The sequence below is a fragment of the Oryzias latipes genome, chromosome 13 (assembly GCF_053564925.1).
Source record: "Oryzias latipes strain Hd-rR chromosome 13, Olatipes_Hd-rR_3.1".
NCBI classification, from domain to species: domain Eukaryota; kingdom Metazoa; phylum Chordata; class Actinopteri; order Beloniformes; family Adrianichthyidae; genus Oryzias; species Oryzias latipes.
In genome coordinates, this window is record NC_136249.1 from 3965373 (window position 1) to 3984747 (window position 19375).

The window sequence follows — 19375 nt, forward strand, 5'->3', positions numbered from 1 at the left end:
CTCCAAAACTGTCCAGGCTCTGTCATAGCTGCTAGACAGTGCATCGACAGGGGCAGGAAAAACTTAATTTTGACCATCTCTGCCTGTATAATCCCCTCTTACCCTAGCCCAATTTTTTCCCACTGATGTTTGGGCTGCTTGGCCAGCCTCATACCCATTTAGTCTGTACGAAAGTATAAGATCTCTCATATCTTCTATCCACTTCTCTACATCTTCATCAATGGGAGTCAGCCCTTCAACAGCCCTTCGAGCTTCTTCTAGGGTCCAGGGTCGGAACACATAAAGGTGTTCGGGCCCTCTATCGCCTGGATTTGGGTTAGCCACCTGAATCATTGGATATGTTTCTGTTCTCTCAGCCCGATATCTGAGCGGAGGCTTTAGCTCAGATCTGTCTCTAAAGTCGTAAGTAGGGGGCTCAGGTGGGGGTGGAGGTGGGGGCAGAGAGGTAAGGTCTGGGTATAATGAAAGGGAGACACGGGGACTGGTTAGGGACAAGCGTTGTACTGCGGGTGTTTCCTCAGTTTTTGACTGTAGCATGTCGGCTACTCCCGCAGCCTGATGGCGTCTGCCGCAGAGCTGGGTTTCGTTATCTTCTGGACGTACAAACATGGTGATAGGAGTCCCTGCTTCTTATGACTTGCTTGCTTTTTTGTTTTTAGCAGCCTGGATATTTTTTTTACGTTTATCTGCTTCTCTAAGCCAGTGTCTTGCACAGTCTAATTCTTTTTGTTTTTCATTTATTTCTGCTCCTTTTGATAACCACAATTTCTTTTCCTGCAGTGGAGCTGCTTTGCATGTCATGCAAGATGCTAGTGTCTATGAGTTGTGTGTTTTCTGTTTCTGCAGAGTATGTTCCTGTGTTGTGGTGTCCTCCTGCAGCTTGTTTTGCAATTTTATCAGCAAGCCTGTTCCCTATTGAGATTGTGTCCATGTTTGCAGTGTGTGCGGCACATTTACAAACTGCTAACCTTGGTGGGGCCTTTATGGCTTGTAAAAGGTTAAGTAAAAGTTGTGCGTGGGTGATGGGTTTGCCTGTGGAAGTTTTCATTCCTCTACGTTACCATTGTTTGGCAAAAAAAAAAAAAAAAACACACATGGTGGTAGACAGGATCAAGCTTTTTGGAGTAAAATGTAAGGGGCTGTCATATGGCTCTGTGTTTTTGCATTAAAATTTAAATTAATTTTATTTCTATAGAACCTAATTACATACACAAAAACAAACAAAAATAAAAGAGAAATTAATATAAAAAGCTTAAAGAAGAGAAGTAATAAGTAAAAGAGCTAAAATATAAAAAACAGCTAATATATGAAAATATAAATTAAAATAAATTAATGCTAAAAAGTGCATTAACATGTCTAAAACACCTAAAGTATAAATTGGAACAAGGTAAGACATAAAAAGAACAACATTAGCATTAAACAAATACTGTAAATATGTGATAAATTATAATATAACATTTCATTTATTTATTTATTTATTTATTTATTATTTTTTTAAAACCTCAACAGTGGGAGAGGCCCTTACATCTTCAGGCAGGCTGGTCCACAGACGAGGCCTGTAGTATCTAAACAAGGCCTATTCATGGATTTTAGTTCTGACCTTCAGCAGGCCCGCGCCTGAGGACCTGAGGGCTCTGGGGGGTTCAAAAGCTAAAAGCATGTCTGAAATAAAAGGACCAAGAACATGAACACTCTTATAAAGTTATCTAAAAAATCTTAAAATTGATCTTACAGCTGACAGGGAGCCAGTGCAGTTATTCTAAGCTGGTGTAATGTGCTCCCTCTTCCTGGTTCTTGTTGAAAGGCGTTCAGTGTTATGGACTAGCTGTATGTGATAAGTGTGGTTTTCTTTACGCTAGACACGAGGTCATTACAGTAATCTATTCTTGATGTGATAAAAGCATGAATTAAGATTTCAGCACCGGTCAAAGCTAAGGTCAGCATCTAAAATCAAACCAAGGTTCCTCACTATCACATTCTGTTGGCTGATGGATAAAAAACCTTATCTCTCTCTCTGCTTCAGAACCGATAACCAAGACTTCTGTTTTGTCTACTGTTTTGTTTCTGAGCTACAAAAAGTTCTCTCCAATTAATATTTGAATGTCTGAATCACAGTTTAAAAGCACAGGCTAACACAAACAATTACTTTTAACAGTTCTTTCCAAACTAAAAGAAAAGCAAAAAAAATACACAACACAACAACTAATGGTATATTAACACTTAGCAAAATAAACCATTTCACTGAAATGAATCCTTTAATGTAAGACTAGTCATGTTTTCCTTATTTTATTTGTATTCCTCTTTACTCTCTCTCTCATGGTCACACACACACACACACACACACACACAAACACCTACTGCGACAACAGAATTTCACTCAGGCACACGCTGTTTGTGCAAAAGTGGATGAAACAGAGAGAGCAATCACATAAGTAAACGGTCCAACCCATGGCAGCTTAGTGTGTACCCTTAGTGTGTAGCCAAGTGAATGGCTCATTAATAAGCCACTGTGGCACAAAGATGGGCTCTTGGGCTATAGAGGGGGACTTTTCCCTGAGGAAATTTGCTTAGGCTCAGGGATTCTTGTGATAAGCAAGAAAAATACTTAGGTGCACTTCATGTGTAAACAGCTCTCTGTCGTAGTCAAACTTAGCCTATAGCAAATTGGTCCAAATCAAAACAAAGGAATCCATCTTTGTGTGTGAGAGGAGAGTGTCTCTTTTGCAATACAAATTCAAACAGCCATTCCTTAGCTACACCAATGTAACACAAAAGATGCATGGTCCTAAACTTCCATTTTAAGTTGACTTACCTCTACTGAAGGAAAAGTCACAAAACATGACGAGTGTTTAATGATGCTCACCAAAAATACTAACGTTGAGTGCTGTTTCAACCAAAATATACGTAAAAGAGGTTTACCACCAACTATCTGAAAATAGTTTATGCAAAAAAAGCATCAAGAGGATAGGACACAGAAAACAGAGCAAACAATAAACACGAGCAACAGGGTGCAACCAGAAGCACTTTCCAATCTGATACATTTCTTTCCCAAACCTACCTATTGCATTGACAAACTACAAGTGGACAACACAAGTGGCTTGAGTAGCTCAGTTGGTAGAGCATCAGACTTTTAATCTGAGGGTCCAGGGTTCGAGTCCCTGTTCAAGTGCCACACTATGGATGTAGCAGGAAATACAGGTGCTGTGCAAGCTCTTGAATTGCTTCCTTATATTGGACAGCAGTGCTAAAACTGCTACATTTCACACCTGTTACCAGCCAGTTCTTTTGCTCTTGCAACAATGTCCTGGCCCATTCCTCTCAACTGTACCAAATGATTCAATAACAGCCCATTGTCAATAAAAAAAGGTATTTCAGAAGCCGAAATAGCTCAGCTGGGAGAGCGCTAGACTGAAGATCTAGAGGTCCTTGGTTCAATCCCGAGTTTCGGCAATCACGTACTTCTCCGTTTACATTTAATACTCAGTCACATCAATACTCGTATGTTGAATGTGTACGATTCCCACTCTTACCATGCTCTCAAAAGCTCTCATTCCTGGCTTTTTCCTGGAATTTCCCATTTCCTTTATCCAACAATGCCACTTATTCACAAAATCGCTTCCCGTTTGCATATCAAATAAATACATATACACATACACACCTTTTTTAAACGCATACTTCCCACCATGCTTCCATCCACTTGCCACTGATTAGTGGCTTTCTGTTTGTGCAAAAGTGGATGAAACAGAGAGAGCAATCACATAAGTAAACGGTCCAACCCATGGCAGCTTAGTGTGTACCCTTAGTGTGTAGCCAAGTGAATGGCTCATTAATAAGCCACTGTGGCACAAAGATGGGCTCTTGGGCTATAGAGGGGGACTTTTCCCTGAGGAAATTTGCTTAGGCTCAGGGATTCTTGTGATAAGCAAGAAAAATACTTAGGTGCACTTCATGTGTAAACAGCTCTCTGTCGTAGTCAAACTTAGCCTATAGCAAATTGGTCCAAATCAAAACAAAGGAATCCATCTTTGTGTGTGAGAGGAGAGTGTCTCTTTTGCAATACAAATTCAAACAGCCATTCCTTGGCTACACCAATGTAACACAAAAGATGCATGGTCCTAAACTTCCATTTTAAGTTGACTTACCTCTACTGAAGGAAAAGTCACAAAACATGACGAGTGTTTAATGATGCTCACCAAAAATACTAACGTTGAGTGCTGTTTCAACCAAAATATACATAAAAGAGGTTTACCACCAACTATCTGAAAATAGTTTGTGCTAAAAAAGCATCAAGAGGATAGGACACAGAAAACAGAGCAAACAATAAACACGAGCAACAGGGTGCAACCTGAAGCACTTTCCAATCTGATACATTTCTTTCCCAAACCTACCTATTGCATTGACAAACTACAAGAGGAAAACACAAGTGGCTTGAGTAGCTCAGTTGGTAGAGCATCAGACTTTTAATCTGAGGGTCCAGGGTTCGAGTCCCTGTTCAAGTGCCACACTATGGATGTAGCAGGAAATACAGGTGCTGTGCAAGCTCTTGAATGGCTTCCTTACATTGGACAGCAGTGCTAAAACTGCTACATTTCACACCTGTTACCAGCCAGTTCTTTTGCTCTTGCAACAATGTCCTGGCCCATTCCTCTCAACTGTACCACATGAATCAATAACAGCCCATTGTCAATAAAAAAAGCTCTTTTGGAAGCCGAAATAGCTCAGCTGGGAGAGCGCTAGACTGAAGATCTAGAGGTCCTTGGTTCAATCCCGAGTTTCGGCAATCACGTACTTCTCCGTTTACATTTAATACTCAGTCACATCAATACTCGTATGTTAAATGTCTGTGATTCCCACTCTTACCATGCTCTCATTCCTGGCTTTTTCCTGGAATTTCCCATTTCCTTTATCCAACAATGCCACTTATTCACAAAATCGCTTCCCGTTTGCATATCAAATAAATACATATACACATACACACCTTTTTTAAAAGCATACTTCCCACCATGCTTCCATCCACTTGCCACTGATTAGTGGCTTTCTGTTTGTGCAAAAGTGGATGAAACAGAGAGAGCAATCACATAAGTAAACGGTCCAACCCATGGCAGCTTAGTGTGTACCCTTAGTGTGTAGCCAAGTGAATGGCTCATTAATAAGCCACTGTGTTACAAAGATGGGCTCTTGGGCTATAGAGGGGGACTTTTCCCTGAGGAAATTTGCTTAGGCTCAGGGATTCTTGTGATAAGCAAGAAAAATACTTAGGTGCACTTCATGTGTAAACAGCTCTCTGTCGTAGTCAAACTTAGCCTATAGCAAATTGGTCCAAATCAAAACAAAGGAATCCATCTTTGTGTGTGAGAGGAGAGTGTCTCTTTTGCAATACAAATTCAAACAGCCATTCCTTGGCTACACCAATGTAACACAAAAGATGCATGGTCCTAAACTTCCATTTTAAGTTGACTTACCTCTACTGAAGGAAAAGTCACAAAACATGACGAGTGTTTAATGATGCTCACCAAAAATACTAACGTTGAGTGCTGTTTCAACCAAAATATACATAAAAGAGGTTTACCACCAACTATCTGAAAATAGTTTGTGCTAAAAAAGCATCAAGAGGATAGGACACAGAAAACAGAGCAAACAATAAACACGAGCAACAGGGTGCAACCTGAAGCACTTTCCAATCTGATACATTTCTTTCCCAAACCTACCTATTGCATTGACAAACTACAAGTGGACAACACAAGTGGCTTGAGTAGCTCAGTTGGTAGAGCATCAGACTTTTAATCTGAGGGTCCAGGGTTCGAGTCCCTGTTCAAGTGCCGCACTATGGATGTAGCAGGAAATACAGGTGCTGTGCAAGCTCTTGAATGGCTTCCTTACATTGGACAGCAGTGCTAAAACTGCTACATTTCACACCTGTTACCAGCCAGTTCTTTTGCTCTTGCAACAATGTCCTGGCCCATTCCTCTCAACTGTACCACATGAATCAATAACAGCCCATTGTCAATAAAAAAAGCTCTTTTGGAAGCCGAAATAGCTCAGCTGGGAGAGCGCTAGACTGAAGATCTAGAGGTCCTTGGTTCAATCCCGAGTTTCGGCAATCACGTACTTCTCCGTTTACATTTAATACTCAGTCACATCAATACTCGTATGTTAAATGTCTGTGATTCCCACTCTTACCATGCTCTCATTCCTGGCTTTTTCCTGGAATTTCCCATTTCCTTTATCCAACAATGCCACTTATTCACAAAATCGCTTCCCGTTTGCATATCAAATAAATACATATACACATACACACCTTTTTTAAACGCATACTTCCCACCATGCTTCCATCCACTTGCCACTGATTAGTGGCTTTCTGTTTGTGCAAAAGTGGATGAAACAGAGAGAGCAATCACATAAGTAAACGGTCCAACCCATGGCAGCTTAGTGTGTACCCTTAGTGTGTAGCCAAGTGAATGGCTCATTAATAAGCCACTGTGGCACAAAGATGGCTCTTGGGCTATAGAGGGGGACTTTTCCCTGAGGAAATTTGCTTAGGCTCAGGGATTTTTGTGATAAGCAAGAAAAATACTTAGGTGCACTTCATGTGTAAACAGCTCTCTGTCGTAGTCAAACTTAGCCTATAGCAAATTGGTCCAAATCAAAACAGAGGAATCCATCTTTGTGTGTGAGAGGAGAGTGTCTCTTTTGCAATACAAATTCAAACAGCCATTCCTTAGCTACACCAATGTAACACAAAAGATGCATGGTCCTAAACTTCCATTTTAAGTTGACTTACCTCTACTGAAGGAAAAGTCACAAAACATGACGAGTGTTTAATGATGCTCACCAAAAATACTAACGTTGAGTGCTGTTTCAACCAAAATATACATAAAAGAGGTTTACCACCAACTATCTGAAAATAGTTTATGCTAAAAAAGCATCAAGAGGATAGGACACAGAAAACAGAGCAAACAATAAACACGAGCAACAGGGTGCAACCAGAAGCACTTTCCAATCTGATACATTTCTTTCCCAAACCTACCTATTGCATTGACAAACTACAAGTGGACAACACAAGTGGCTTGAGTAGCTCAGTTGGTAGAGCATCAGACTTTTAATCTGAGGGTCCAGGGTTCGAGTCCCTGTTCAAGTGCCACACTATGGATGTAGCAGGAAATACAGGTGCTGTGCAAGCTCTTGAATTGCTTCCTTATATTGGACAGCAGTGCTAAAACTGCTACATTTCACACCTGTTACCAGCCAGTTCTTTTGCTCTTGCAACAATGGCCTGGCCCATTCCTCTCAACTGTACCACATGAATCAATAACAGCCCATTGTCAATAAAAAAAGCTCTTTTGGAAGCCGAAATAGCTCAGCTGGGAGAGTGCTAGACTGAAGATCTAGAGGTCCTTGGTTCAATCCCGAGTTTTGGCAGTCACGTACTTCTCCGTTTACATTTAATACTCAGTCACATCAATACTCGTATGTTAAATGTGTGCGATTCCCACTCTTACCATGATCTCAAAAGCTCTCATTCCTGGCTTTTTCCTGGAATTTCCCATTTCCTTTATCCAACAATGCCACTTATTCACAAAATCGCTTCCCGTTTGCATAACAAATAAATACATATACACATACACACCTTTTTTAAACGCATACTTCCCACCATGCTTCCATCCACTTGCCACTGATTAGTGGCTTTCTGTTTGTGCAAAAGTGGATGAAACAGAGAGAGCAATCACATAAGTAAACGGTCCAACCCATGGCAGCTTAGTGTGTACCCTTAGTGTGTAGCCAAGTGAATGGCTCATTAATAAGCCACTGTGGCACAAAGATGGGCTCTTGGGCTATAGAGGGGGACTTTTCCCTGAGGAAATTTGCTTAGGCTCAGGGATTCTTGTGATAAGCAAGAAAAATACTTAGGTGCACTTCATGTGTAAACAGCTCTCTGTCGTAGTCAAACTTAGCCTATAGCAAATTGGTCCAAATCAAAACAAAGGAATCCATCTTTGTGTGTGAGAGGAGAGTGTCTCTTTTGCAATACAAATTCAAACAGCCATTCCTTAGCTACACCAATGTAACACAAAAGATGCATGGTCCTAAACTTCCATTTTAAGTTGACTTACCTCTACTGAAGGAAAAGTCACAAAACATGACGAGTGTTTAATGATGCTCACCAAAAATACTAACGTTGAGTGCTGTTTCAACCAAAATATACATAAAAGAGGTTTACCACCAACTATCTGAAAATAGTTTATTCTAAAAAAGCATCAAGAGGATAGGACACAGAAAACAGAGCAAACAATAAACACGAGCAACAGGGTGCAACCAGAAGCACTTTCCAATCTGATACATTTCTTTCCCAAACCTACCTATTGCATTGACAAACTACAAGTGGACAACACAAGTGGCTTTAGTAGCTCAGTTGGTAGAGCATCAGACTTTTAATCTGAGGGTCCAGGGTTCGAGTCCCTGTTCAAGTGCCACACTATGGATGTAGCAGGAAAAACAGGTGCTGTGCAAGCTCTTGAATTGCTTCCTTATATTGGACAGCAGTGCTAAAACTGCTACATTTCACACCTGTTACCAGCCAGTTCTTTTGCTCTTGCAACAATGTCCTGGCCCATTCCTCTCAACTGTACCACATGAATCAATAACAGCCCATTGTCAATAAAAAAAGGTCATTTGGAAGCCGAAATAGCTCAGCTGGGAGAGCGCTAGACTGAAGATCTAGAGGTCCTTGGTTCAATCCAGAGTTTTGGCAATCACGTACTTCTCCGTTTACATTTAATACTCAGTCACATCAATACTCGTATGTTAAATGTGTGCGATTCCCACTCTTACCATGATCTCAAAAGCTCTCATTCCTGGCATTTTCCTGGAATTTCCCATTTCCTTTATCCAACAATGCCACTTATTCACAAAATCGCTTCCCGTTTGCATATCAAATAAATACATATACACATACACACCTATTTTAAACGCATACTTCCCACCATGCTTCCATCCACTTGCCACTGATTAGTGGCTTTCTGTTTGTGCAAAAGTGGATGAAACAGAGAGAGCAATCACATAAGTAAACGGTCCAACCCATGGCAGCTTAGTGTGTACCCTTAGTGTGTAGCCAAGTGAATGGCTCATTAATAAGCCACTGTGGCACAAAGATGGGCTCTTGGGCTATAGAGGGGGACTTTTCCCTGAGGAAATTTGCTTAGGCTCAGGGATTTTTGTGATAAGCAAGAAAAATACTTAGGTGCACTTCATGTGTAAACAGCTCTCTGTCGTAGTCAAACTTAGCCTATAGCAAATTGGTCCAAATCAAATCAGAGGAATCCATCTTTGTGTGTGAGAGGAGAGTGTCTCTTTTGCAATACAAATTCAAACAGCCATTCCTTAGCTACACCAATGTAACACAAAAGATGCATGGTCCTAAACTTCCATTTTAAGATGACTTACCTCTACTGAAGGAAAAGTCACAAAACATGACGAGTGTTTAATGATGCTCACCAAAAATACTAACGTTGAGTGCTGTTTCAACCAAAATATACGTAAAAGAGGTTTACCACCAACTATCTGAAAATAGTTTATGCTAAAAAAGCATCAAGAGGTTAGGACACAGAAAACAGAGCAAACAATAAACACGAGCAACAGGGTGCAACCAGAAGCACTTTCCAATCTGATACATTTCTTTCCCAAACCTACCTATTGCATTGACAAACTACAAGTGGACAACACAAGTGGCTTGAGTAGCTCAGTTGGTAGAGCATCAGACTTTTAATCTGAGGGTCCAGGGTTCGAGTCCCTTTTCAAGTGCCACACTATGGATGTAGCAGGAAATACAGGTGCTGTGCAAGCTCTTGAATTGCTTCCTTATATTGGACAGCAGTGCTAAAACTGCTACATTTCACACCTGTTACCAGCCAGTTCTTTTGCTCTTGCAACAATGTCCTGGCCCATTCCTCTCAACTGTACCAAATGATTCAATAACAGCCCATTGTCAATAAAAAAAGCTCTTTTGGAAGCCGAAATAGCTCAGCTGGGAGAGCGCTAGACTGAAGATCTAGAGGTCCTTGGTTCAATCCCGAGTTTCGGCAAACACGTACTTCTCCGTTTACATTTAATACTCAGTCACATCAATACTCGTATGTTAAATGTTTGTCATTCCCCCTCTTACCATGCTCTCGTTCCTGGCTCTTTCCTGGAATTTCCCATTTCCTTTATCCAACAATGCCACTTATTCACAAAATCGCTTCCCATTTGCATAACAAATAAATACATATACACATACACACCTTTTTTAAACGCATACTTCCCACCATGCTTCCATCCACTTGCCACTGATTAGTGGCTTTCTGTTTGTGCAAAAGTGGATGAAACAGAGAGAGCAATCACATAAGTAAACGGTCCAACCCATGGCAGCTTAGTGTGTACCCTTAGTGTGTAGCCAAGTGAATGGCTCATTAATAAGCCACTGTGGCACAAAGATGGGCTCTTGGGCTATAGAGGGGGACTTTTCCCTGAAGAAATTTGCTTAGGCTCAGGGATTTTTGTGATAAGCAAGAAAAATACTTAGGTGCACTTCATGTGTAAACAGCTCTCTGTCGTAGTCAAACTTAGCCTATAGCAAATTGGTCCAAATCAAAACAAAGGAATCCATCTTTGTGTGTGAGAGGAGAGTGTCTCTTTTGCAATACAAATTCAAACAGCCATTCCTGAGCTGCACCAATGTAACACAAAAGATGCATGGTCCTAAACTTCCATTTTAAGTTGACTTACCTCTACTGAAGGAAAAGTCACAAAACATGACGAGTGTTTAATGATGCTCACCAAAAATACTAATGTTGAGTGCTGTTTCAACCAAAATATACATAAAAGAGGTTTACCACCAACTATCTGAAAATAGTTTATGCTAAAAAAGCATCAAGAGGATAGGACACAGAAAACAGAGCAAACAATAAACACGAGCAACAGGGTGCAACCAGAAGCACTTTCCAATCTGATACATTTCTTTCCCAAACCTACCTATTGCATTGACAAACTACAAGTGGACAACACAAGTGGCTTGAGTAGCTCAGTTGGTAGAGCATCAGACTTTTAATCTGAGGGTCCAGGGTTCGAGTCCCTGTTCAAGTGCCACACTATGGATGTAGCAGGAAATACAGGTGCTGTGCAAGCTCTTGAATTGCTTCCTTATATTGGACAGCAGTGCTAAAACTGCTACATTTCACACCTGTTACCAGCCAGTTCTTTTGCTCTTGCAACAATGTCCTGGCCCATTCCTCTCAACTGTACCAAATGATTCAATAACAGCCCATTGTCAATAAAAAAAGGTATTTCAGAAGCCGAAATAGCTCAGCTGGGACAGCGCTAGACTGAAGATCTAGAGGTCCTTGGTTCAATCCCGAGTTTCGGCAATCACGTACTTCTCCGTTTACATTTAATACTCAGTCACATCAATACTCGTATGTTGAATGTGTGCGATTCCCACTCTTACCATGCTCTCAAAAGCTCTCATTCCTGGCTTTTTCCTGGAATTTCCCATTTCCTTTATCCAACAATGCCACTTATTCACAAAATCGCTTCCCGTTTGCATATCAAATAAATACATATACACATACACACCTTTTTTAAACGCATACTTCCCACCATGCTTCCATCCACTTGCCACTGATTAGTGGCTTTCTGTTTGTGCAAAAGTGGATGAAACAGAGAGAGCAATCACATAAGTAAACGGTCCAACCCATGGCAGCTTAGTGTGTACCCTTAGTGTGTAGCCAAGTGAATGGCTCATTAATAAGCCACTGTGGCACAAAGATGGGCTCTTGGGCTATAGAGGGGGACTTTTCCCTGAGGAAATTTGCTTAGGCTCAGGGATTCTTGTGATAAGCAAGAAAAATACTTAGGTGCACTTCATGTGTAAACAGCTCTCTGTCGTAGTCAAACTTAGCCTATAGCAAATTGGTCCAAATCAAAACAAAGGAATCCATCTTTGTGTGTGAGAGGAGAGTGTCTCTTTTGCAATACAAATTCAAACAGCCATTCCTTGGCTACACCAATGTAACACAAAAGATGCATGGTCCTAAACTTCCATTTTAAGTTGACTTACCTCTACTGAAGGAAAAGTCACAAAACATGACGAGTGTTTAATGATGCTCACCAAAAATACTAACGTTGAGTGCTGTTTCAACCAAAATATACATAAAAGAGGTTTACCACCAACTATCTGAAAATAGTTTGTGCTAAAAAAGCATCAAGAGGATAGGACACAGAAAACAGAGCAAACAATAAACACGAGCAACAGGGTGCAACCAGAAGCACTTTCCAATCTGATACATTTCTTTCCCAAACCTACCTATTGCATTGACAAACTACAAGTGGACAACACAAGTGGCTTGAGTAGCTCAGTTGGTAGAGCATCAGACTTTTAATCTGAGGGTCCAGGGTTCGAGTCCCTGTTCAAGTGCCACACTATGGATGTAGCAGGAAATACAGGTGCTGTGCAAGCTCTTGAACTGCTTCCTTACATTGGACAGCAGTGCTAAAACTGCTACATTTCACACCTGTTACCAGCCAGTTCTTTTGCTCTTGCAACAATGTCCTGGCCCATTCCTCTCAACTGTACCAAATGATTCAATAACAGCCCATTGTCAATAAAAAAAGGTCTTTTGGAAGCCGAAATAGCTCAGCTGGGAGAGCGCTAGACTGAAGATCTAGAGGTCCTTGGTTCAATCCCGAGTTTCGGCAATCACGTACTTCTCCGTTTACATTTAATACTCAGTCACATCAATACTCGTATGTTAAATGTGTGTCATTCCCCCTCTTACCATGCTCTCGTTCCTGGCTCTTTCCTGGAATTTCCCATTTCCTTTATCCAACAATGCCACTTATTCACAAAATCGCTTCCCGTTTGCATAACAAATAAATACATATACACATACACACCTTTTTTAAACGCATACTTCCCACCATGCTTCCATCCACTTGCCACTGATTAGTGGCTTTCTGTTTGTGCAAAAGTGGATGAAACAGAGAGAGCAATCACATAAGTAAACGGTCCAACCCATGGCAGCTTAGTGTGTACCCTTAGTGTGTAGCCAAGTGAATGGCTCATTAATAAGCCACTGTGTTACAAAGATGGGCTCTTGGGCTATAGAGGGGGACTTTTCCCTGAGGAAATTTGCTTAGGCTCAGGGATTCTTGTGATAAGCAAGAAAAATACTTAGGTGCACTTCATGTGTAAACAGCTCTCTGTCGTAGTCAAACTTAGCCTATAGCAAATTGGTCCAAATCAAAACAAAGGAATCCATCTTTGTGTGTGAGAGGAGAGTGTCTCTTTTGCAATACAAATTCAAACAGCCATTCCTTAGCTACACCAATGTAACACAAAAGATGCATGGTCCTAAACTTCCATTTTAAGTTGACTTACCTCTACTGAAGGAAAAGTCACAAAACATGACGAGTGTTTAATGATGCTCACCAAAAATACTAACGTTGAGTGCTGTTTCAACCAAAATATACATAAAAGAGGTTTACCACCAACTATGTGAAAATAGTTTATGCTAAAAAAGCATCAAGAGGATAGGACACAGAAAACAGAGCAAACAATAAACACGAGCAACAGGGTGCAACCAGAAGCACTTTCCAATCTGATACATTTCTTTCCCAAACCTACCTATTGCATTGACAAACTACAAGTGGACAACACAAGTGGCTTGAGTAGCTCAGTTGGTAGAGCATCAGACTTTTAATCTGAGGGTCCAGGGTTCGAGTCCCTGTTCAAGTGCCACACTATGGATGTAGCAGGAAATACAGGTGCTGTGCAAGCTCTTGAATTGCTTCCTTACATTGGACAGCAGTGCTAAAACTGCTACATTTAACACCTGTTACCAGCCAGTTCTTTTGCTCTTGCAACAATGTCCTGGCCCATTCCTCTCAACTGTACCACATGAATCAATAACAGCCCATTGTCAATAAAAAAAGCTCTTTTGGAAGCCGAAATAGCACAGCTGGGAGAGCGCTAGACTGAAGATCTAGAGGTCTTTGGTTCAATCCCGAGTTTCGGCAATCACGTACTTCTCCGTTTACATTTAATACTCAGTCACATCAATACTCATATGTTAAATGTCTGTGATTCCCTCTCTTACCATGCTCTCATTCCTGGCTTTATCCTGGAATTTCCCATTTCCTTTATCCAACAATGCCACTTATTCACAAAATCGCTTCCCGTTTGCATATCAAATAAATACATATACACATACACACCTTTTTTCAAACGCATACTTCCCACCATGCTTCCATCCACTTGCCACTGATTAGTGGCTTTCTGTTTGTGCAAAAGTGGATGAAACAGAGAGAGCAATCACATAAGTAAACGGTCCAACCCATGGCAGCTTAGTGTGTACCCTTAGTGTGTAGCCAAGTGAATGGCTCATTAATAAGCCACTGTGGCACAAAGATGGGCTCTTGGGCTATAGAGGGGGACTTTTCCCTGAGGAAATTTGCTTAGGCTCAGGGATTCTTGTGATAAGCAAGAAAAATACTTAGGTGCACTTCATGTGTAAACAGCTCTCTGTCGTAGTCAAACTTAGCCTATAGCAAATTGGTCCAAATCAAAACAAAGGAATCCATCTTTGTGTGTGAGAGGAGAGTGTCTCTTTTGCAATACAAATTCAAACAGCCATTCCTTAGCTACACCAATGTAACACAAAAGATGCATGGTCCTAAACTTCCATTTTAAGTTGACTTACCTCTACTGAAGGAAAAGTCACAAAACATGACGAGTGTTTAATGATGCTCACCAAAAATACTAACGTTGAGTGCTGTTTCAACCAAAATATACATAAAAGAGGTTTACCACCAACTATCTGAAAATAGTTTGTGCTAAAAAAGCATCAAGAGGATAGGACACAGAAAACAGAGCAAACAATAAACACGAGCAACAGGGTGCAACCAGAAGCACTTTCCAATCTGATACATTTCTTTCCCAAACCTACCTATTGCATTGACAAACTACAAGTGGACAACACAAGTGGCTTGAGTAGCTCAGTTGGTAGAGCATCAGACTTTTAATCTGAGGGTCCAGGGTTCGAGTCCCAGTTCAAGTGCCACACTATGGATGTAGCAGGAAATACAGGTGCTGTGCAAGCTCTTGAATTGCTTCCTTACATTGGACAGCAGTGCTAAAACTGCTACATTTCACACCTGTTACCAGCCAGTTCTTTTGCTCTTGCAACAATGGCCTGGCCCATTCCTCTCAACTGTACCACATGAATCAATAACAGCCCATTGTCAATAAAAAAAGCTCTTTTGGAAGCCGAAATAGCTCAGCTGGGAGAGCGCTAGACTGAAGATCTAGAGGTCCTTGGTTCAATCCCGAGTTTTGGCAATCACGTACTTCTCCGTTTACATTTAATACTCAGTCACATCAATACTCGTATGTTAAATGTGTGCGATTCCCACTCTTACCATGATCTCAAAAGCTCTCATTCCTGGCATTTTCCTGGAATTTCCCATTTCCTTTATCCAACAATGCCACTTATTCACAAAATCGCTTCCAGTTTGCATATCAAATAAATACATATACACATACACACCTTTTTTAAACGCATACTTCCCACCATGCTTCCATCCACTTGCCACTGATTAGTGGCTTTCTGTTTGTGCAAAAGTGGATGAAACAGAGAGAGCAATCACATAAGTAAACGGTCCAACCCATGGCAGCTTAGTGTGTACCCTTAGTGTGTAGCCAAGTGAATGGCTCATTAATAAGCCATTGTGGCACAAAGATGGGCTCTTGGGCTATAGAGGGGGACTTTTCCCTGAGGAAATTTGCTTAGGCTCAGGGATTTTTGTGATAAGCAAGAAAAATACTTAGGTGCACTTCATGTGTAAACAGCTCTCTGTCGTAGTCAAACTTAGCCTATAGCAAATTGGTCCAAATCAAAACAAAGGAATCCATCTTTGTGTGTGAGAGGAAAGTGTCTCTTTTGCAATACAAATTCAAACAGCCATTCCTTAGCTACACCAATGTAACACAAAAGATGCATGGTCCTAAACTTCCATTTTAAGATGACTTACCTCTACTGTTTAATGATGCTCACCAAAAATACTAATGTTGAGTGCTGTTTCAACCAAAATATACGTAAAAGAGGTTTACCACTAACTATCTGAAAATAGTTTATGCTAAAAAAGCATCAAGAGGATAGGACACAGAAAACAGAGCAAACAATAAACACGAGCAACAGGGTGCAACCAGAAGCACTTTCCAATCTGATACATTTCTTTCCCAAACCTACCTATTGCATTGACAAACTACAAGTGGACAACACAAGTGGCTTGAGTAGCTCAGTTGGTAGAGCATCAGACTTTTAATCTGAGGGTCCAGGGTTCGAGTCCCTGTTCAAGTGCCACACTATGGATGTAGCAGGAAATACAGGTGCTGTGCAAGCTCTTGAATTGCTTCCTTATATTGGACAGCAGTGCTAAAACTGCTACATTTCACACCTGTTACCAGCCAGTTCTTTTGCTCTTGCAACAATGGCCTGGCCCATTCCTCTCAACTGTACCACATGAATCAATAACAGCCCATTGTCAATAAAAAAAGCTCTTTTGGAAGCCGAAATAGCTCAGCTGGGAGAGCGCTAGACTGAAGATCTAGAGGTCCTTGGTTCAATCCCGAGTTTTGGCAATCACGTACTTCTCCGTTTACATTTAATACTCAGTCACATCAATACTCGTATGTTAAATGTGTGCGATTCCCACTCTTACCATGATCTCAAAAGCTCTCATTCCTGGCATTTTCCTGGAATTTCCCATTTCCTTTATCCAACAATGCCACTTATTCACAAAATCGCTTCCAGTTTGCATATCAAATAAATACATATACACATACACATCTTTTTTAAACGCATACTTCCCACCATGCTTCCATCCACTTGCCACTGATTAGTGGCTTTCTGTTTGTGCAAAAGTGGATGAAACAGAGAGAGCAATCACATAAGTAAACGGTCCAACCCATGGCAGCTTAGTGTGTACCCTTAGTGTGTAGCCAAGTGAATGGCTCATTAATAAGCCATTGTGGCACAAAGATGGGCTCTTGGGCTATAGAGGGGGACTTTTCCCTGAGGAAATTTGCTTAGGCTCAGGGATTTTTGTGATAAGCAAGAAAAATACTTAGGTGCACTTCATGTGTAAACAGCTCTCTGTCGTAGTCAAACTTAGCCTATAGCAAATTGGTCCAAATCAAAACAAAGGAATCCATCTTTGTGTGTGAGAGGAAAGTGTCTCTTTTGCAATACAAATTCAAACAGCCATTCCTTAGCTACACCAATGTAACACAAAAGATGCATGGTCCTAAACTTCCATTTTAAGATGACTTACCTCTACTGAAGGAAAAGTCACAAAACATGACGAGTGTTTAATGATGCTCACCAAAAATACTAATGTTGAGTGCTGTTTCAACCAAAATATACGTAAAAGAGGTTTACCACTAACTATCTGAAAATAGTTTATGCTAAAAAAGCATCAAGAGGATAGGACACAGAAAACAGAGCAAACAATAAACACGAGCAACAGGGTGCAACCAGAAGCACTTTCCAATCTGATACATTTCTTTCCCAAACCTACCTATTGCATTGACAAACTACAAGTGGACAACACAAGTGGCTTGAGTAGCTCAGTTGGTAGAGCATCAGACTTTTAATCTGAGGGTTCAGGGTTCGAGTCCCTGTTCAAGTGCCACACTATGGATGTAGCAGGAAATACAGGTGCTGTGCAAGCTCTTGAATTGCTTCCTTATACTGGACAGCAGTGCTAAAACTGCTACATTTCACACCTGTTACCAGCCAGTTCTTTTGCTCTTGCAACAATGGCCTGGCCCATTCCTCTCAACTGTACCACATGAATCAATAACAGCCCATTGTCAATAAAAAAAGCTCTTTTGGAAGCCGAAATAGCTCAGCTGGGAGAGCGCTAGACTGAAGATCTAGAGGTCCTTGGTTCAATCCCGAGTTTTGGCAAACACGTACTTCTCCGTTTACATTTAATACTCAGTCACATCAATACTCGTATGTTAAATGTGTGCGATTCCCACTCTTACCATGATCTCAAAAGCTCTCATTCCTGGCATTTTCCTGGAATTTCCCATTTCCTTTATCCAACAATGCCACTTATTCACAAAATCGCTTCCCGTTTGCATATCAAAAAAATACATATACACATACACACCTTTTTTAAACGCATACTTCCCACCATGCTTCCATCCACTTGCCACTGATTAGTGGCTTTCTGTTTGTGCAAAAGTGGATGAAACAGAGAGAGCAATCACATAAGTAAACGGTCCAACCCATGGCAGCTTAGTGTGTACCCTTAGTGTGTAGCCAAGTGAATGGCTCATTAATAAGCCACTGTGTTACAAAGATGGGCTCTTGGGCTATAGAGGGGGACTTTTCCCTGAGGAAATTTGCTTAGGCTCAGGGATTTTTGTGATAAGCAAGAAAAATACTTAGGTGCACTTCATGTGTAAACAGCTCTCTGTCGTAGTCAAACTTAGCCTATAGCAAATTGGTCCAAATCAAAACAAAGGAATCCATCTTTGTGTGTGAGAGGAAAGTGTCTCTTTTGCAATACAAATTCAAACAGCCATTCCTTAGCTACACCAATGTAACACAAAAGATGCATGGTCCTAAACTTCCATTTTAAGATGACTTACCTCTACTGAAGGAAAAGTCACAAAACATGAGGAGTGTTTAATGATGCTCACCAAAAATACTAATGTTGAGTGCTGTTTCAACCAAAATATACGTAAAAGAGGTTTACCACCAACTATCTGAAAATAGTTTATGCTAAAAAAGCATCAAGAGGATAGGACACAGAAAACAGAGCAAACAATAAACACGAGCAACAGGGTGCAACCAGAAGCACTTTCCAATCTGATACATTTCTTTCCCAAACCTACCTATTGCATTGACAAACTACAAGTGGACAACACAAGTGGCTTGAGTAGCTCAGTTGGTAGAGCATCAGACTTTTAATCTGAGGGTCCAGGGTTCGAGTCCCTGTTCAAGTGCCACACTATGGATGTAGCAGGAAATACAGGTGCTGTGCAAGCTCTTGAATTGCTTCCTTATATTGGACAGCAGTGCTAAAACTGCTACATTTCACACCTGTTACCAGCCAGTTCTTTTGCTCTTGCAACAATGTCCTGGCCCATTCCTCTCAACTGTACCAAATGATTCAATAACAGCCCATTGTCAATAAAAAAAGGTATTTCAGAAGCCGAAATAGCTCAGCTGGTAGAGCGCTAGACTGAAGATCTAGAGGTCCTTGGTTCAATCCCGAGTTTCGGCAATCACGTACTTCTCCGTTTACATTTAATACTCAGTCACATCAA

At 40.9% G+C, this 19375-nt stretch overlaps 21 non-coding genes across 21 annotated transcripts; all 21 read left to right on the top strand.

Moving 5' to 3' along the window:
* Positions 1 to 3096: 3096 nt before the first annotated feature.
* trnak-uuu (transfer RNA lysine (anticodon UUU)) lies at positions 3097 to 3169 on the top strand. Its single transcript has one exon. It is a non-coding gene; the product is annotated as a tRNA-Lys (tRNA).
* Positions 3170 to 3377: 208 nt separating this feature from the next.
* Positions 3378 to 3450, top strand: trnaf-gaa (transfer RNA phenylalanine (anticodon GAA)). The gene has a single exon. It is a non-coding gene; the product is annotated as a tRNA-Phe (tRNA).
* Positions 3451 to 4426: 976 nt separating this feature from the next.
* trnak-uuu (transfer RNA lysine (anticodon UUU)) lies at positions 4427 to 4499 on the top strand. Its single transcript has one exon. It is a non-coding gene; the product is annotated as a tRNA-Lys (tRNA).
* A 208-nt stretch (positions 4500 to 4707) lies between these two features.
* trnaf-gaa (transfer RNA phenylalanine (anticodon GAA)) lies at positions 4708 to 4780 on the top strand. The gene has a single exon. It is a non-coding gene; the product is annotated as a tRNA-Phe (tRNA).
* Positions 4781 to 5746: 966 nt separating this feature from the next.
* On the top strand, positions 5747 to 5819 carry trnak-uuu (transfer RNA lysine (anticodon UUU)). Its single transcript has one exon. It is a non-coding gene; the product is annotated as a tRNA-Lys (tRNA).
* Positions 5820 to 6027: 208 nt separating this feature from the next.
* On the top strand, positions 6028 to 6100 carry trnaf-gaa (transfer RNA phenylalanine (anticodon GAA)). The gene has a single exon. It is a non-coding gene; the product is annotated as a tRNA-Phe (tRNA).
* A 965-nt stretch (positions 6101 to 7065) lies between these two features.
* trnak-uuu (transfer RNA lysine (anticodon UUU)) lies at positions 7066 to 7138 on the top strand. Its single transcript has one exon. It is a non-coding gene; the product is annotated as a tRNA-Lys (tRNA).
* A 208-nt stretch (positions 7139 to 7346) lies between these two features.
* trnaf-gaa (transfer RNA phenylalanine (anticodon GAA)) lies at positions 7347 to 7419 on the top strand. The gene has a single exon. It is a non-coding gene; the product is annotated as a tRNA-Phe (tRNA).
* A 2587-nt stretch (positions 7420 to 10006) lies between these two features.
* trnaf-gaa (transfer RNA phenylalanine (anticodon GAA)) lies at positions 10007 to 10079 on the top strand. The gene has a single exon. It is a non-coding gene; the product is annotated as a tRNA-Phe (tRNA).
* A 966-nt stretch (positions 10080 to 11045) lies between these two features.
* On the top strand, positions 11046 to 11118 carry trnak-uuu (transfer RNA lysine (anticodon UUU)). Its single transcript has one exon. It is a non-coding gene; the product is annotated as a tRNA-Lys (tRNA).
* A 208-nt stretch (positions 11119 to 11326) lies between these two features.
* On the top strand, positions 11327 to 11399 carry trnaf-gaa (transfer RNA phenylalanine (anticodon GAA)). Its single transcript has one exon. It is a non-coding gene; the product is annotated as a tRNA-Phe (tRNA).
* Positions 11400 to 12375: 976 nt separating this feature from the next.
* trnak-uuu (transfer RNA lysine (anticodon UUU)) lies at positions 12376 to 12448 on the top strand. The gene has a single exon. It is a non-coding gene; the product is annotated as a tRNA-Lys (tRNA).
* A 208-nt stretch (positions 12449 to 12656) lies between these two features.
* On the top strand, positions 12657 to 12729 carry trnaf-gaa (transfer RNA phenylalanine (anticodon GAA)). The gene has a single exon. It is a non-coding gene; the product is annotated as a tRNA-Phe (tRNA).
* Positions 12730 to 13695: 966 nt separating this feature from the next.
* Positions 13696 to 13768, top strand: trnak-uuu (transfer RNA lysine (anticodon UUU)). The gene has a single exon. It is a non-coding gene; the product is annotated as a tRNA-Lys (tRNA).
* A 1529-nt stretch (positions 13769 to 15297) lies between these two features.
* On the top strand, positions 15298 to 15370 carry trnaf-gaa (transfer RNA phenylalanine (anticodon GAA)). Its single transcript has one exon. It is a non-coding gene; the product is annotated as a tRNA-Phe (tRNA).
* Positions 15371 to 16318: 948 nt separating this feature from the next.
* trnak-uuu (transfer RNA lysine (anticodon UUU)) lies at positions 16319 to 16391 on the top strand. The gene has a single exon. It is a non-coding gene; the product is annotated as a tRNA-Lys (tRNA).
* Positions 16392 to 16599: 208 nt separating this feature from the next.
* Positions 16600 to 16672, top strand: trnaf-gaa (transfer RNA phenylalanine (anticodon GAA)). The gene has a single exon. It is a non-coding gene; the product is annotated as a tRNA-Phe (tRNA).
* A 976-nt stretch (positions 16673 to 17648) lies between these two features.
* Positions 17649 to 17721, top strand: trnak-uuu (transfer RNA lysine (anticodon UUU)). Its single transcript has one exon. It is a non-coding gene; the product is annotated as a tRNA-Lys (tRNA).
* Positions 17722 to 17929: 208 nt separating this feature from the next.
* trnaf-gaa (transfer RNA phenylalanine (anticodon GAA)) lies at positions 17930 to 18002 on the top strand. The gene has a single exon. It is a non-coding gene; the product is annotated as a tRNA-Phe (tRNA).
* A 976-nt stretch (positions 18003 to 18978) lies between these two features.
* trnak-uuu (transfer RNA lysine (anticodon UUU)) lies at positions 18979 to 19051 on the top strand. Its single transcript has one exon. It is a non-coding gene; the product is annotated as a tRNA-Lys (tRNA).
* A 208-nt stretch (positions 19052 to 19259) lies between these two features.
* On the top strand, positions 19260 to 19332 carry trnaf-gaa (transfer RNA phenylalanine (anticodon GAA)). The gene has a single exon. It is a non-coding gene; the product is annotated as a tRNA-Phe (tRNA).
* Positions 19333 to 19375: the final 43 nt, after the last annotated feature.